Below are 19,072 nucleotides of genomic sequence, written 5' to 3' on the forward strand. Positions count from 1 at the left end.
AAGGTAACGATCAAGGGGAATTGACACATGTATGTGCCTTTTTTTTGTTTGGTTTTTGAAGCCACAGTGCAGCACCACATGCCTGAAAAATTAGGTATTGTTGCAGCCGCTGCTGTAGCAGCAGCCAGAAAAATTGATGTTTGTTTCCCAGGCAGAAAGTGCCCTAAAACATTGTGGCTTGAACCCTAGTTGGTGGCGGATAGGTCACGCAAGTCATCCGGCATTCAGAGGTAAAATACAGCAGCGTGTGGACCATTTTTAGCCCAAGGCAGATCATCTCATCACACGGCCTTTTTTAGTCGAATGTATCGCCCACTGTCAGTCCCTTCGGGATCCATCCCTCATTCATCTTAATAAAGGTGAGGTAATCTAGACTTTTTTGACCTAGGCAACTTCTCTTCTCAGTGACAATACCTCCTGCTGCACTGAAGGTCCTTTCTGACAGGACAGTTGAAGCGGGGCAGGCCAGAAGTTCTATCGCAAATTGGGATAGCTCAGGCCACAGGTCAAGCCTGCACACCCAGTAGTCAACGGGTTCATCGCTCCTCAGAGTGTCGATATCTGCAGTTAAGGCGAGGTATTCTGCTACCTGTCGGTCGAGTCGTTCTCTGAGGGTGGACCCCGAAGGGCTGTGGCGATGCGTAGGACTTAAAAAGCTCTGCATGTCCTCCATCAACAACACGTCTGTAAAGCGTCCTGTCCTTGCCGGCGTGGTCATGGTAGGAGGAGAATTACTTCACCTCTTCCCCTGTTAGATTCCCGTTTGCACAAGGTTGGATGCCGAGCTCCTCATGTCCCGTTCCTCGTCCTCACTGATCTCACTGAAGGTCTGTTCTTCCCCCCAGCCACGTACAACACCATGGGTACCAGATAGGTGACAACGAGCACCCTGGGATGCCTGCTGTGGTTGGTCTTCCTCCTCCTCAAAGCCACATTCCTCCTCTGACTCCTCTTCCTCAGACTCCTCTTCCAGCGTTGCCGCAGGTCCAGCAAGCGATGCTGATAAGGCTGTTTCTGGTGGTGATGATGGTGACCACAACTCTTCCTCTTCACGCTCATCTACAGCCTGATCCAGCACTCTTCGCAGGGCACGCACAAGGAAGAAAACAAATGGGATGATGTCGCTGATTGTGCCTTTGGTGCGACTGACTAGGTTTGTCACCTCCTCAAAGCCTACAGGCATTGCGCATGAGCGTCCAGTAACGTGGCAAAAAAATACCCAGCTCCGCAGAGGCTGTCCTAGCACCCCGGTCATACAAATACTCGTTGACAGCTTTTTCTTGTTGGAGCAGGCGGTCGAACATTAGGAGTGTTGAATTCCAACGTGTCGGGCTGTCGCAAATCAAGCGCCTCACTGGCATGTTGCTTTGCCGCTGGATATCTGAAAAGTGCGCCATGGCTGTGTAGGAACGCCTGAAATGGCCACACACCTTCCTGGCCTGCTTCAGGGCGTCCTGTAAGCCTGGGTACCATGCACGGCACATGTGTCAACTTGCCCAAATTCAATGCCGCCAACAAATTGCTTCTGTTGTCACACACCACTTTGCCGATCTCCAGTTGGTGCGGAGTCAGCCACTGATCCACCTGTGCGTTCAGGGGGGACAGGAGTGCTGGTCCGGTGTGACTCTCTGCTTTCAGGCAAGTCAACCCCAAGACGGCGTGACACTGCCGTATCTGGGATGTGGAATATCCCCTGGGGAGCTGGGGGGTTGCCGTTGATGTGGAGCAAGACGCAGCAGCAGAAGAGGACTCAGCCGAGGAGGTTATGGAAGAGGATGGAGTAGTAGGAGTAGAGGAGGTGGCAGCAGGCCTGCCTGCAAGTCGTGGTGGTGTCACCAACTCCTCTGTAGAGCCACGCATTCCATGCTTGGCAGCCATCAACAGGTTTAACCAATGCGCAGTGTTGGTGATATACCTGCCCTGACTGTGCTTTGCAGACCAGGTATCAGTGGTCAGATGGACCCTTGCCCCAACACCGTGTGCCAGACATGCCATTACTTCCTTTTGCACAATCGAGTACAGGTTGGGGATTGCCTTTTGTGCAAAGAAATTTCGGCCGGGTACCTTCCACTGCGGTGTCCCAATAGCTACAAATTTTTGGAACGCCTCAGACTCCACCAGCTTGTATGGTAAAAGCTGGTGGGCTAAGAATTCAGACAAGCCAGCTGTCAGACGCCGGGCAAGGGGGTGACTTTGTGACATTGGCTTCTTACGCTCAAACATGTCCTTGACAGACACCTGACTGTGGGCAGATGAGCAGGAACTGCTCAAGGCGAGAGACGGAGTGGCGGATGGTTGAGAGGGGGCAAGGAGGACAGCAGTGGTTGACGTGCTGGACCAGGAGGAGGATGACGGCTTTGCGTTTGTGTGCTGCTTGTACTCCTCATCATGTGTTGATCCCATAGGCGTTTGTTATGTGCGATCATGTGCCTTTGCAAAGCAGTTGTACCTAGGTGGGTGTTGGACTTCCCACGACTCAGTTTCTTTTGGCACAGGTTGCAAATGGCATCGCTGTTGTCAGAGGCAGACACACAAAAAAAATGCCACACTGCTGAGCTCTGCAATGATGGCATTCTGGTGGTGGCAACAGCATGCGTTGATTGGCGTGCTGTCTGGCTGACCTCGGGTGCCGATGCATGCTGTCTGACTGTGTCACTCGCTCCTTGCGACGACCTCCCCCTGCTTCCAACTCGTCTCCTCCTCCTCTCTGTCCCCCCTTGAGAACTTTCCCCCTGTTCTTCTTCTCTTTGAGCGGGCACCCACGTGACATCCACGGACACATCGTCATCATCAACCGCTTCACTTGTATCTGACAACTCAGCAAAGGAAGCAGCAGCGGGTACAACATCATCATCATCACACCGTACGTCCATGTGTGTAATGCTGCCTGACTGAGACATATCCCTGTTATCTACATCCTCTGACAATAATGGTTGCGCATCACCCATTTCTTCCAACTGATGTGTAAATAACTCCTCTGACAGATCAAGTGAAGCGGCTGTGGTGCTAGTGTTGGTGGTGGCGGCAGGCGGGCGAGTGGTAACTTGAGAGGTGCCCAAAGCTGAGCTGGAGGAGGATGGTGCGTCAAGGTTCCGAGCGGAAGCTGTAGAAGGGCAAAACAACAAAAGAAAATGGAGCCGAAAGTGCCAGATAGCAAATAATGTAAATATAGAATTTTATTATAATGTAACAAAACACAATTAAAATTACAATTACATGCATGTGATGCCGGAAGTCAAGGAACAAAAAAGGGGAACAGGGAAGAAAAGAACGGCGCCACCCTGGGAGGAACACACCGGTCAAAAATACGTGATTACATAGGATCTTAGTCTAGGGCCAAAGGGAATCACAGCACCACGACCACGACGGCCCCTGCGGGGTGGCCTGCCTCTGCCTGTCATTTTTTTTTAGATTAGTTAAGTTGTACTATGCGTGCAAGCTACTGTGACACAAGATATGAGTTGCGCTGAAGTGACACTATGCAATGCACTGGGCCTTAAACACACAAACATGTGTGTAACTGACTGCTATTTATTCAGTCAAAAATTTTTTTTTTATTTAAATGGAATCGAATGTGACACCAGATATGAATGGCGCTGAAGTGACACTATGCACTGCACTAGGCCTTAAACACACAAACACGTGTGTAACTGACTGCTATTTATTCAGTCAAAATTGTTTTTTTTATTTAAATGGAATCGAATGTGACACCAGATATGAATGGCGCTGAAGTGACACTATGCACTGCACTAGGCCTTAAAGGGACACTGACAGGCCAAATCAGCATATTTAGTTATATATATGACATTACAGGTCTTATACAGTCTATTAAAAGCATCTAAGTATCCCCCCTGTCCACCTTATAAATACCGAAAAATAAAGTTTTATAACCTGCCTGTCTCGTCACCAATCTGCCCAAGGGGCGGCGTTTCATCTCAAAATGCACCCAGCCAGCCGATCCCAACTGCCGTTCTGAAGCCCTGCCCAGCTCATCAATATTCACTTCGCTGGGCGGCGGCTACAACTCTCCCCAGTCACGATCCTGCGCATGGGCAATTGAATCCTCCTGGCATCGTTCATGTCTAATCTTCTGCGCCCCGCCGTGGTTACATCGCGCCTGCGTACACACCCAGCCTGCGTCTTCGAGGCCGCTGCAGCCTCTGCCTCATGCGCATGCGCCATGCACTGTTCTAAAATTATATTTTAAAAATTCATTTACAATTGCAGGGAAATAAATGTATAACAGAAACTAATGGGGGGGAACATTATTTACCTTTTTATTATGAAAAATTGGTCCACCAGAAATTGACACTAGACGTACTCGAACCTCAAACTCTTCCTCCGCCTCTCTTTGTCTGCACTGTGTACACACAGACAATGAGGGCGGAGTGAAGATTTGGAGGTCGGACGCACTATCATTAACCCCTTTTGAGATGTGAGTGAGCAGCGCTCTGAACAGTGCATGGCGCATGCGCATGAGGCAGAGGCTGCAGCGCCCTCGAAGACGCAGGCTGGGTGTGTACGCAGGCGCGATGTAACCACGGCGGGGCGCAGGCGCAGAATGTCATAACTATGGCGGGGCGCAGGCTCAGAAGATTAGACATGAACGATGCCAGGAGGATTCAATTGCCCATGCGCAGGATCGTGACTGGGGAGAGTTGTAGCCGCCACCCAGCGAAGTGAATATTGATGAGCTGGGCGGGGCTTCAGAACGGCAGTTGGGAGCGGCTGGCTGGGCGCATTTTGAGATGAAACGCCGCCCCTTGGGCAGATTAGTGACGAGACAGGCAGGTTATAAAACTTTATTTTTCGGTATTTATAAGGTGGACAGGGGGGATACTTAGATGCTTTTAATAGACTGTATAAGACCTGTAATGTCATATATATAACTAAATATGCTGATTTGGCCTGTCAGTGTCCCTTTAAACACACAAACACGTGTGTAACTGACTGCTATTTATTCAGTCAAAATTGTTTTTTTTCTTTAAATGGAATCGAATGTGACACCAGATATGAATGGCGCTGAAGTGACACTATGCACTTGCAGGGCTGTGAGCCTGACACACACGCTGGCAGGCAGGCAACTGCAATTTGATTACACAGGGAAAAAAAAAAAAGCTGACTGATGTTCTAGCCCTAAAAAGGGCTTTTTGGGGTGCTGTCCTTACAGCAGAGATCAGATGAGTCCTTCAGGAATACACTTGCCTAGCTATCGATTTCCCTATTAAATCAGCAGCAGCTACACTGTCCCTCCTCTCACTAAGAATGAATCTAAAATGGATGCTGTCCAGGAGGTGGGAGGGTCTGGGAGGGAGGGTCTGCTGCTGATTGGCTGGAATGTGTCTGCTGACTGTGAGGTACAGGGTCAAAGTTTACTCAATGATGACGAATAGGGGGCGGACCGAACATTGCATATGTTCGCCCGCCGCTGCGAACAAGCTATGTTCGCCGGGAACTATTCGCCGGCGAACTATTCGGGACATCTCTACTGGCGATGATGGAAGAGGATGTGGCACAGGAGGAGGAGGAAGAGGGATCATTTCGTAGGGTTTCCGGCCAGTCATTCACAAGTGGCTCCGAGGGTAGGTTCCTGCACCCACAAAAGCCAGGTACACAATTGTCCAGCCAGGGCACAGTTCTGGAGGATGACGAGGTGGAGGATGAGGAGGAACCATGTTCACAGCAGGGTGGCACCCAGGCCAGCTCATGGCCATAACTGGTGCGTGCCTGGGGGGATACAGAGGACACAGACGATACATCTCCCACAGAGGACAGCTTTTCGTTGCCTCTGGGCAGCCTGGCACAGACGAGCGATTACATGCTGCAGTGTCTCTGCAATGACCACCGAGTTGCCCACATTCTAACTAGTGCTGATTACTAAGTGGCCACGCTGCTGGATCCCCGTTACAAGGACAACGCACTGTCCTTAATTCCCTCACTGGAGCGTGATCATAAGATGCGCGAGTACAAGCGCACGCTGGTAGACGCGCTGCTGTTGGCATTCCCACCTGACAGCGGGGGCACAGTGGAAGCACAAGGCGAAGGCAGAGGAAAAGGTGGCCCACGCAGCCGGGGCACAGCCAGCACCTCAGAAGGCAGGGTTAGCATGGCTGAAATGTGGAAAAGCTTTGTCAGCACGCCACAACAACCAGCACCACCAGCTGATATGGAACGTCTTAGCAGGAGGCAGCATTTCACCAACATGGTGGAGCAGTATGTGTGCACACGCCTACACGTACTAAAGTCTCCAAATTGGGTACATGGCCTGAACTTGCCCTTTACGCCTTAGAGGTGATGGCCTGCCCTGCAGCCAGTGTATTATCTGAACGTGTGTTTAACACGGCAGGGGGCGTCATCACAGACAAGCGCAGCCGCCTGTCCACAGCCAATGTGGACAAGATCACGTTCATTAAAATGAACCAGGCATGGATCCCTCAGGACTTGTCTGTACCTTGTGCAGAATAGACATGTATACTGGCACTAACCAGCCATTATTATACTACAGCGCAATTGCTCATTCTTGTATTTTGCATATTTCACACTCTTTTAGAGTGTACCCTAATTTAAAAAAATTTCATTAAAACCAAAAACCTGTGATGGCTACACCGCTACGTCCACCGCCTCCCTTAAACTCCTACTCCATATGGAACTCCACCTCATAAATCAATATTTTTTTTTTTGTACGTATTTTATTTTATGTCATTTCACTACTTTGTCATTGACATTTCCGGGTGAAATTCACCAATTTTTGTGTGTATAGTACCACTGCTATACCTAGTAGACCAGTAAAAAAAAAAAAAAAAAATTGTAATTAAAATTTTCCAGTGAGATTCACCAATTTTTGGGTGTATAGTACCACTGCGATACCTAGTAGACCGGTTAAAAAAAAAAAATTGTCAGTTACATTTTCTGGTGAAATTTACTAATTTTTGGGTGTAATAGGGTGTATAGTACCACTGCGATACCTAGTAGACAAGTTAAAAAAATGAATAGTCAGTTACATTTTCCGGTGAAATTCAGACAGGTTAAAAATAAATAATTGGTCTGTTACATTTTTTTGTGAAATTCACCAATTTTTGGGTGTAATATACCCCTCCTCAACCTAGTTGACAGCTTAATAAATTTCAATAATTTTTCTTTAACATTTTCTGGTGACAATAAACACTTTATTTCTGTCATATACCCCTGCTCTACCAAGTAGACAGGTTAATAAATTTTACTAATTTTTCTGTTACATTCTTGGGTTGACATTATACAATTTTAGACGTGAAGAAACCCCTGCTCTGTATAGGTGACAGGGAATAAAATATAATAAATTCTTTTAGTAATTAATGTGTGCCACATGCTTTCATTCAATGCTTAAACTTTAAAAAGTTGTCACACTTTTATGCTTTAATAATTTCTCCCATAATTCAACTCTATAATTTTAAATTTGAAAAAATTAATCCACCCTTGGATGTGGTCTCTCTTTCTCACGCTCCCTCTCCGGCGTGGAACCCTGATTCCCCGCCACCCGTGATCACCATGGTAGGCGCAGAAAAGAACATCGAAAGTTGATAGAGCAGATATCAAATTGGATCGTAAACATCACGGGGACGTGCGACATGGTGGGGTAGTAAGTTTGCACACGCCTACACGAACTGACTAACAGGGGTCCGCCCCTGCAACTTCTGGGTCTCCAAATTGGGCACATGGCCTGAGCTTGCCCTTTACCCCTTGGAGGTGATGGCCTGCCCTGCAGCCAGTGTATTGTCTGAGCGTGTGTTTAGCACGACTGCAGGGGGTTATCACAGGTTATATTTCCCAATGTTTTGGGGTGTACCCTAATTTAAAAAATAAAATTTAAAACCAAAAACCAGTGTAGGCTACCTCCTCCTCCACCGCCGCCTCCACCTACACCGCCACATCCACCGCCTTCTCAACCTCCTACTCCATATGGACCTCGTCCTCCTAGATCAAGATTATAATTTTTTATTTTTACGTATTTTAGGTTATTTAAAGTCATTTCCCTATCCACATTTGTTTGCAGAGCACTTGCCATGCTCTGAACCACATTTTAATGCCATTTGCAGCCCTCTAGCCCTTTCCATGACATTTTTACAGCCATTTTAGTGCTCAAAAGTTCAAGTCCCCATTGACTTCAATGGGGTTCGGGTTCGGGGTCAAGTTCGGGTCCTGAACTCGAACTTTTTTCCAAAGTTCGGCCGAACCCGTCGAACCCGAACATCCAGGTGTCCTCTCAACTCTAGTGGGGACCAGTTAGAGTGAGTGTAGTTGTCATGCTTCGGTGTGGGAGGAAAACAGCACACTGAGCATAGGAGGGAAGGGGGGAACAGGGAATCAGGCCTGAGAACTAGAGAAGGAAAATGGACACCTCCTAGTGAAAACCCTAACCAAAATCCTGACTGACTACCAGTATGAACAGACCCCAAAGGTCGGTGAGTTCATACGCAGGAATATCTACAGTCCTATAGGACCCTGGTACTAATGGCAGGGACAAGACTACCTGTTCCTCCAAAAGGAAGGACGAACAGGAGTCTCCTTCAGGCCTAATACAAACAATAAGGAAATGCAACACACAGAACCCAAACAAAATACAAAAGGAAAAGGAAAGACTTAACTTCAAAGGAGCAATGGAAGCATCAGGAACTCAGCCGAGATCCAACCACAATCTATCCAAAGGTACAAACAGAAGCTATAAACCGCACAGCATTGTGGGAGAAGCAACTATAAATAGAGAAGGTTAAATGACCCTAATAGCTATACCTGGGGAAAGAAGGTGTGGCAAGCACCAGAAACAACACAGACATAATTTGATCCAAACAGAAAACATGAAAGATCAAACCATGTGTTGCCAGTCTCACCGATCTCCTGCCACCTGTTGTGGGAATGTACCGCCCCTGCAAGGGGAAGGGTGTGCAGGGGCACGTCTCTGCTAGACATGCCAACGCCAGCCAGAACACCTTAAGCTCTGCTGGCCAGGGAGGCTGAAGCATTGAATACTCAGGAGCCAGGAGATTAGTTCCTCTGCCTAAACACCAAAAAAAGAACATGCTATTTGTATAAAAATAATTAATTTTATTAGATTACATATAACAATAAATATCAGTGTTAGTAAAAAGGGATAGGACATGAAGAAACAAGCCTCTAGGATAGGGCTCAACAATGCGGAGAATCGCACTTGAGGGAAATTGCACCCTGAGCAGCCACAGTTGCAAAAGTGTTAAAGAGTCGGATGACAATAGAATGAGTAATGGGTAGTGATGACAATACCATATTCCCACAAACATTTAACATGACCATCCAAACTATCCTGGCATCCTCCTCATTGAAACCCAGGCTAATAGTAAGACTGTGGCAGTATAATGATATAGCTGGTGGCTAATGACTACTAATTGATGACTACCGTAATACCGCCAGTCCAACCCACACTGAGTCTCACATTACATACCCATATTGCTGCTCATGGTGTCAATGGATCCCCAAATGCCTCATTCAACACCGTCACCCGAACAAGCGACCTAATTGGAGCACGTCCGGACAGCAGCCACACAGCGCATGTGCCGGCCGCGTCACCCCTAACCACGTGATCACGAGATGGTCACCTGATCCCGACGTCACCGTCACATGATCGCCTCAAAGGTCCTTCAATCCTTGTTCTCAAGTCATACATCCTAGGACCTTGTACACTCTTAAAAGGACCATGTGATCATCAGCTGTCAGACGATCATGACGCCAACATCACGTGACCATCCCGAAAGGTCCTACAGTCTCTATTACAAGACCCTTGGGTGCATAATCCTTTGACCCCATACATATTCAATATAATATTACCAGCCAAACCCTAAGGATCACATGATACAGCCATCAAAAAAGAAGAAACATCCCATAATACAATCATCAAAATAAAAATACATAATAAAATATATATATATATATATATATATATACATACACAGTACAGATCAAAAGTTTGGACACACCTTCTCATTCAAAGAGTTTTCTTTATTTTCATGACTATGAAGGCATCAAAACTATGAATTAACACATGTGGAATTATATACATAACAAACAAGCGTGAAACAACTGAAAATATGTCATATTCTAGGTTCTTCAAAGTAGCCACCTTTTGCTTTGATTACTGCTTTGCACACTCTTGGCATTCTCTTGATGAGCTTCAAGAGGTAGTCCCCTGAAATGGTCTTCCAACAGTCTTGAAGGAGTTCCCAGAGATGCTTAGCATTTGTTGGCCCTTTTGCCTTCACTCTGCGGACCAGCTCACCCCAAACCATCTCGATTGGGTTCAGGTACGGTGACTGTGGAGGCCAGGTCATCTGGCGCAGCACCCCATCACTCTCCTTCATGGTCAAATAGCCCTAAAGTTTTCCCAATTTTTCGGCTGACTGACCGACCTTCATTTCTTAAAGTAATGATGGCCACTCGTTTTTCTTTACTTAGCTGCTTTTTTTTTGCCATAATACAAATTCTAACAGTCTATTCAGTAGGACTATCAGCTGTGTATCCACCTGACTTCTCCTCAGTGCAACTGATGGTCCCAACCCCATTTATAAGGCAAGAAATCCCACTTGTTAAACCTGACAGAGCACACCTGTGAAGTGAAAACCATTTCAGGGGACTACCCCTTGAAGCTCATCAAGAAAATGCTAAGAGTGTGCAAAGCAGTAATCAAAGCAAAAGGTGGCTACTTTGAAGAACCTAGAATATGACATATTTTCAGTTGTTTCACACTTGTTTGTTATGTATATAATTCCACATGTGTTAATTCATAGTTTTGATGCCTTCAGTGTGAATCTACAATTTTCATAGTCATGAAAATAAAGAAAACTCTTTGAATGAGAAGGTGTGTCCAAACTTTTGGTCTGTACTGTATATAAAAATAATTTCATGAATTATAAAAAGTACCTACAAGAACAAGTTTATATCCCTTAACCCTAATCTCATACACCCCCTTCATAGCTCATGTCATTCTACTATACTGATCTATTTAACGAACATTACATTAGTTTGAGGACCCTCATAATACAAGGGATAAAGTGCATATGTGCATTAACTAAAACAACAATTCATAAAACAATGTGCGAACAATTGTGCCCAATACTATCACATGAAAGTGCCATTAAACAAATATAATTGGTTGATTACAGCAACCCCGACCGCCAGTGACCTGCAGCAGAGAAGCCGACCACGTTGTTACACAGATGTCGGCTCTCCGCTACCGCCATTGGCAAGTCGGCGCCGCACAAAAAATAAAAGGGTCCGTTGTCCAAGTAGACGGTGGAATGGGACGCCACCACGCGATAACCCAGTCCACCGGCGCAAGGACAAACGTGCCCCATAATCTTATGTGTAAAGTGCATATAATTTACAATACAGTACATAATTAATTAGGTGACCACCAATAACATTATGTTGATAGTGTCGCCGTCCAGCGGCCGGAGGCAGTAGTCCTGACTAAATATCAGCGCTCCCCCACCTCAGGTGGACAGCAGCATTGTGAAAAAAAAAAAAAAAATTCCATAGATTAATAAAGTGTTAAGAATTTCCTCTTCACATCGATTCTTAAATCACTGGTAGGTGATGACATCCATCATAGGGACGCGGACATGTCTTCATCTCAATTCACGTGATTCGACAGGCTTGGTCATATCTGCCATACAGTCATATCCCCCTCCATCTAAAGTCTAAACAGAAATGAAACACATATATAAAAAAAATCTTATATGCCCACACATAAAATTCACGTCTTACAGAAAGGATTTGAAGCTATTATATTCGTTTAATCCACCTGGAACCACAGTATCTATCAAAGTAATCCACTTAGTTTCCTTTTGTAGTAATGCTTTTTTTACATCACCTGCTTTCACTCTCAACCTCACTTTATCTATCCCTCTTACCCTCAGGACGCTGGGATCACTATTATGGCACTTAAAAAAGTGTCGCGGCACAGATTGTAACTCTTCCACGTCCTGATCTTCATTGTGAGGCTGTACGAATTTTGCTAGCATGTTCCAATATCCGAGTTTTCAAGGTTCTAGTTGTCATGCCGATATAAATCAATCGGCACGGACAAGTCAACCAATACACGACTCTTTCTGTAGTACAGGTTATATGATGTACAATCTTAAACTCTGTCTCCCCGGAGGCGTCATAGAAAGTGGTGGAACGTTCCATGTAGATACACGCAGCACACTTGCCACAGGCTCTCGATCCCCACCGGGGGCCCTTGGAATATCCGCTACATAATGGCTTCTCGTCAAGATATCCCGTAGCATTTTCGACTTCCTCCATGTAATTTGTGGATAGTTGGGTAGAGACGACCGCAGATCCCTATCGGTCAGCAGCACCGACCAATGTCTCTTCATTATCTCCTGCATTGTACGCGATTCGCTATTAAATGGAGTAATGAATCTTACCGTGCTATCTTTTTGTTGTTGTGATCGTTTTTTCCTAGATAGAAGAGCATCTCTCGTCTTAGTTTTAGCCATCTCATAGCCTCTTCGGACAACTCCCATCTGATACCCTCTGTCTAGGAATCGTTCAGTCAGGTCCAGGGATTGTTGTTCAAACCTCTCATCTTCAGAACAAATACGCCTCATCCTCATAAATTGACCTTTCGGTATAGCTTGAATTACCTTGGGATAGTGTGATGAAATAGCATGCAATAATGCGTTCACCAACGTGGGCTTCCTGTGTACATCCGTCATGATCATACCCCCTCTATCCTTCTTGATCATTATGTCCAAGAAGTCCATCTCCAGTGGACTGCCCTTCCAGGTTAATTTATTATTATGATCATTGAAATTAAGGCCCACTAAGAAGTCATCCAACTGCGACGTGGAGCCCTGCCAGATGAAAAACACGTTGTCGATATACCTCGACCAGAGCAGCGTCAAATCCCACTGAATTCTGGACGACCTCTCCCTCCCATAGCCCCAGGAACAAATTAGCATATGAGGGCACACAGGGCGCCCCCATAGCAGTTCCCCGGAGCTGTAGGAAGAAGCGATCCTTGAAAAGAAAATAGTTATGGGTTAACAAAAATTCTAATAATATCAGGATCAATTCAATAAGCTCGTCGTCCAGGTTCGTCATGGAAAGAAAATGTCTTGACGCTCTCAAACCCTGGTCGTGGCATATCGATGTGTACAGAGACTCCACGTTGCAGGTGACCAGAAGCATGTCATTTTCCAAGTACAATCCATCCAATCGCCTTAACATATCTGACGTATCTTGCACGAATGATGGCAGAGTCTCCACACAGCCCTTAAGGTAAAAATCAATAAACTTGCCAATGTTGGCACACAATCCACCAATCCCTGAGACGATGGGTCGTCCCGGGGGATTGGTGGCATTCTTGTGCACCTTGGGCAACAAATACAGTGTAAGGCTGACCGGAGACTCCACCATCAATCCCTCCATCATTTTAGGGCTGATGATATTATTTTCCACTGCCTCATGCAGCAGTATATATAGTTCTGCCTGGAACTTGACCGAAGGATTCCCATCCAGGCGCCTGTAACAGGATCTGTCATTAAGTTGCCTGAAGACCTCCTGCTCATATAACTGCACCGGCCAGATCACAACGTTACCCCCCTCTTCCGCCTGTTTTATTACCATATCTTTGAAAGATTTTAATTCCCTCAATGCTTTCCTTTGTGATGGGGTCAAATTATCTCTGTTTTTCCTCGATATAATTTTCTTAAAATCTTGCTTCACCAATTTAGTGAAGATATCCACCACTGGGCATAGAGACCTGGGGGGGGGGACGTCTGCGATCTCCGGTGCAGATGCACAGGAGTCGTCGTCTCCGGCTGACCCTCCTGCTCATCTAAAAGGGACATCAGGTCTTGCATCGCTTGTTGTTCAGTTACAGTCATAAGTGCTGATTTATCCTCACTCTTACTAAAATGTTTCTTCAATATTAACTTACGTGAAAAAAACTCAAGATCCTTAACTGCCTCAAAAAAATCTAATTTCCCAGTAGGGGAAAAGGACAAACCCTTTTGTAAAACCTGTCTCTGAGGGACACTCAGGGTGATATTAAATAAATTTATTACCCTCAATTCTTGGATTTCTTGTCCCTGTCGCTGATGTTCCCGTTTGTTCTCTTCTGAGATGGGGTGCGCAGATTGTACTTGTCTCTGTCTATATCCGGTCCTCGCCCGGATTTTTGGCGCTCCCCTAAAAAAGGCTGTCCACATTCTTCTTCAGAAGTGATGGAGTCACTCGATATGGACCGTCTTCTATCCCACGTTGAGGTAATCTCTCAGATCCCACTGAAATTTGGTGGCCTTAATTGTTTGGATCTCTTTTACACACTTAACCAGATCCTGCTCTAAGACCTTGTCAAATGCCTCCAACTCTTCTTTAGTTAACGCTTGTTGAATCTTATCTTTTAAGCAATCAATCTCTTTCTCAACATTTTCAAGGAATCTGCAGTCGGCCCCAATCAGCAACTCCACTAAGGTTTGGGAACACCTAGTGAGAGTTTCCTCCCACTTGCCTGTAAACGCCGGATCTTCAATTTCCAGGGTCGGGAAAATTTGGATCCGTAGGCCCCGCGGGATAATATTTTTTTTTGTAGATAATTTTTCAGTGCTGCCTTATTCCACCACATTCTAGTACGCCTCCTAAGGGAGTCACAGATCTTCTGCTTCAAATCCTTAATGTCTTGTTTCTCCACATCGGATGACGTTTTTTCTTCAAATACCGATCCCAATTGGCTCAACCAATTAGCGTCACGTCTCCTAAAGTCCATGTATAAGGGGTTTTCTGAAATAATACAAACAGTTAAACCTACAACAACCCACAATTACAACGCATCAATCCTCAGAAAAAAACATGAATAAACACCAAAAAACGAGGATGCTATTTGTATAAAAATAATTAATTTTATTAGATTACATAGAACAATAAATATCAGTGTTGGTCAAAAGGGATAGGACACGAAGAAACAAACCTCTAGGATAGGGCTCAACAATGCGGAGAATCGCACTTGAGGGAAATTGCACCCTGAGCAGCCACAGTTGAAAAAGTGTTAAAGAGTCGGATAACAATAGAATGAGGAATTCTGGGTCTCAAAATTGGGCACATGGCCTGAGCTTGCCCTTTACCCCTTGGAGGTGCTGGCCTGCCCTGCAGCCAGTGTATTGTCTGAACGTGTGTTTAGCACGACTGCAGGGGGTTATCACAGGTTATATTTCCCAATGTTTTGGGGTGTACCCTAATTTAAAAAATAAAATTTAAAACCAAAAACCAGTGTAGGCTACCTCCTCCTCCACCGCCGCTTCCACCTACACCGCCACATCCACCGCCTTCTCAACCTCCTACTCCATATGGACCTCGTCCTCCTAGATTAGGATTATTATTTTTTATTTTTACGTATTTTATGTTATTTAAAGTCATTTCCCTATCCACATTTGTTTTCAGAGCACTTGCCATGCTCTTAACCACATTTTGATGCCATTTGCAGCCCTCTAGCCCTTTCCATGACATTTTTACAGCCATTTTAGTGCTCAAAAGTTGACTTCAATGGGGTTCGGGTTCGGGGTCAAGTTCGGGTCCCGAACTCGAACTTTTTTCCAAAGTTCGGCCGAACCCGTCGAACCCGAACATCCAGGTGTCCCCTCAACTCTAGTGGGTGTAGTTGTCACGCTTCAGTGTGGGAGGGAAACAGCACACTGAGCATAGGAGGGAAAGGGGGAACAGGGAATCAGGCCTGAGAACTAGGGAAGGAAGATGGACACCTCCTAGTGAAAACCCTAACCAAAATCCTGACTGACTACCAGTATGAACAGACCCCAAAGGTCGGTGAGTTCATACGCAGGAATACCTACAGTCCTATCTAGCCCTATAGGACCCTGGTACTAATGGCAGGGACGAGACTACCTGTTCCTCCAAAAGGAAGGACGAACAGGAGTCTACTTCAGGCCTAATACAAACAATAGGGAAATGCAACACACAGAACCCAAACAAAATACAAAAGGGAAAGGAAAGACTTAACTTCAAAGGATCAATGGAAGCATCAGGAACTCAGCCGAGATCCAACCACAATCTATCCAAAGGTCCAAACAGAAGCTATAAACCGCACAGCATTGTGGGAGAAGCAACTATAAATAAAGAAGGTTAAATGACCCGAATAGCTATACCTGGGGAAAGAAGGTGTGGCAAGCACCAGAAACAACACCGACATAATTTGATCCAAACGGAAAACATGACAGATCAAACCATGTGTTGCCAGTCTCACCGATCACCTTCCACCTGTTGAGGGAATGTCCCGCCCCTGCAAGGGGAAGGGTGTGCAGGGGCATGTCCCTGCTAGACATGCCCACGCCAGCCAGAACACCTTAAGCTTTGCTGGCCAGGGAGGCTGAAGCATTGAATCCTCAGGAGCCAGGAGATTAGTTCCTCTGCCTAAACATGAGTCCGACTACAGAGAGAAGTGCAGCATAAAGAATAATCAAAGTTACTAAATCAGCTTGTCAGTACAGCAGAGTGAGAGAAAGATACAGCAGATTTGAGTTTGCCTGCCAGTTTAATGCTAAAGCCTGCTAGAACCAAGACAAAGCCTGTAAGCTGTTGGAAGAAATGTTTATTCAAAGTAAAGCTGCTGTGGAAATTCATATCAAAGTCTGGACTCAAGTTATTTCTTAAAATCCCTCAATTATTCCCATTTTTTTTGCTTCAGAGCCAAAGCCTGGGGTCCAGCAGTATCCAGGTAGGAGCACCGTGACCCATAAAGAGACATTAAAGCTGCACTACATCACACAGCATTTCCTACACCTGGGACGCGATGTAGAGGGCCCTGGGGGGCGGTGCCCGTTGCACTGGCAGATGCTCCTACCTAACCTGGGATCTACTCCATTCTTTGTGCAGTTTCTTTACCAGATGTACAGGACCTGTGATGACCTCATCACAGTTACTTTAGCTTTCTCCACTGATAATAGGGATACTAAACTGCATCTGGACAGTAATCAATGTAATTAGGGCATTTAGTTCATTGCAGACCCTTTTCCCTATGGGCCACATAGCGGTTGTGTGGTCTGCCTCAATTGGAGGTACGCCACTGATCACAGCTGTCTATAGGGCAAGTATGGTATTGTTGTTCAGCTACATTTACTTCAACCCTTTTGCTACCAGTGCAGTACATGTACGGCTCTGGAGCGATAGTTAAACATGGTGCCAGCTCACGCATGCAGCAGGCACCATGGCCGGCGTGTCTCCGCTGTTTCAATAATGCCAATTGCGGTCATTAAAGCCTTTAGATGCAAGTGATCAAGTGTGATCCCAGAATCTGAAAGCTAAAAAAAACTGGAAGCGCACACTTCTTATCGGCATCCTCTGCGGCCAATGAGGATGCCAGTAATTGAATTCAATACGCTGGGTTTCTCTGAAGAGACCCAGGGTATTGAAGTTGCAATTATTATTTTCGCCAATAGGTGGCAGGCCAACATAAGAAATTAGAAATTCTCCTCTCTTCATGGATCTATAAGAATCTTGATGGTTCACAATTTAAAAAAAATGAGTTTTGTAGCCTCAAACATGAGCTAAAATACCATAAAAAAGTTTTAAAAAAAAATGTTAATATATAAAAAAGGTTTAAAAAAGATATAAATACTGGAATCCACCCCCTTTTTGTAGAATAAATAAATACATAAATAACAAAAAATATAAACATCATGAGCCTGTACTATTAAAATATAATAAGAAAATAATATATATAATATTTTTCCAATATGTCGAATGTTGAAATGAAAAAAGGCTCTAAATGGCCCATTCATCATGAGTCAAATGTAATAAAATAGGATTTAGTCTACTTTCACACTCTCGTTTTGGCTTTCCGTTTGTTAGATCCTTTCAGGGCTCTCACAAGTGGTCCAAACGGAGCAGTTTGCATTCTAATGCATTCTGAATGGAAAAGGATCCACTCAGAATGCATCAGTTTGCATCAGTTCAGTCTCCATTCTGCTTTGGAGACAGACACCAAAACGCTGGTTGCAGCGTTTTGGTGTCCGTCTGATGAAACTGAGCCAAACGGATCCGTCCTGGCACACAAATGTAAGTCAATGGGGACAGATCTGTTTTCACTGTCACAATCTGGCACAATAGAAAACGGATCCGTCCTCCATTGACTTTCAATGGTGTTCAAGACGGATCCGTCTTGGCTATGTTAAAGATAATACAAACTGATCCATTCTGAACAGATCCATCCATGACGGATCCACGCAAAACGCGAGTGTGAAAGTAGCTTAAAAAAGTCACACACTCCAAATGGTAGCAATAAAAACTACAGATCATCCCACAAAAAATGAGCCCCCCACACAGCTCAGAATATGGTGATGTAAAAAAAGTTTTTTTTTTCCAAAGTTTTAATTTATTTTTACACTATTTAGATATATATCGTTGTAATCATACTGACCCAGAGAATGAAGTGCATTGGTCAGTTTTGCCGCAAAGAGAACGCCGTAGAAATAAAACCTGTAAAACAGTGGAGGAATTGCGTTCTTTTCCAATTTCACCCCATTCAGAATTTTTCCCCAGCTTCCCACTACATTGTATGCTATATTATATGGTGGCATTAGAAAGTAAAAAAAAAAAGAAAAAAATAAGCCCCCATATGGATATGTGAACAGAAAAATAAAAAAGTTATGGCTGAAAGGAAGATGAAAACGAAGAAATCTCTGGTATCCTAAGGGTTAATGGTACAGAGTTGCAGTAACGAACACAATATGTGGACAGGTGTGGTGCAGTTTTTGGAAGAAAGCAGCTGTTTTTTTTTGTTTTGTTTTTTAAACTGTATAGCATCCTTAAGGCTACTTTCACATCTGCCTTTTGCTGTACGGTTTTGAGATTCGTTTTCTCTTTATTCATTCTCAATGGGGAGAAAACTGAACATCAGAATGCACCCCGTTCCATTGTGTTCCCATAATGCACACAAAACTGCTGTCATAGGATACTGAGAAAGACGGATCCAGCCTGAAACACAATCTAAGTCAACGGTGCCAGACCCGGCTCCTATTGACTTACAAGGGTTTTAGTGTCAAGCCGGCAC

The sequence above is a fragment of the Bufo bufo genome, chromosome 6 (genome assembly GCF_905171765.1).
Source record: "Bufo bufo chromosome 6, aBufBuf1.1, whole genome shotgun sequence".
NCBI lineage: Eukaryota > Metazoa > Chordata > Amphibia > Anura > Bufonidae > Bufo > Bufo bufo.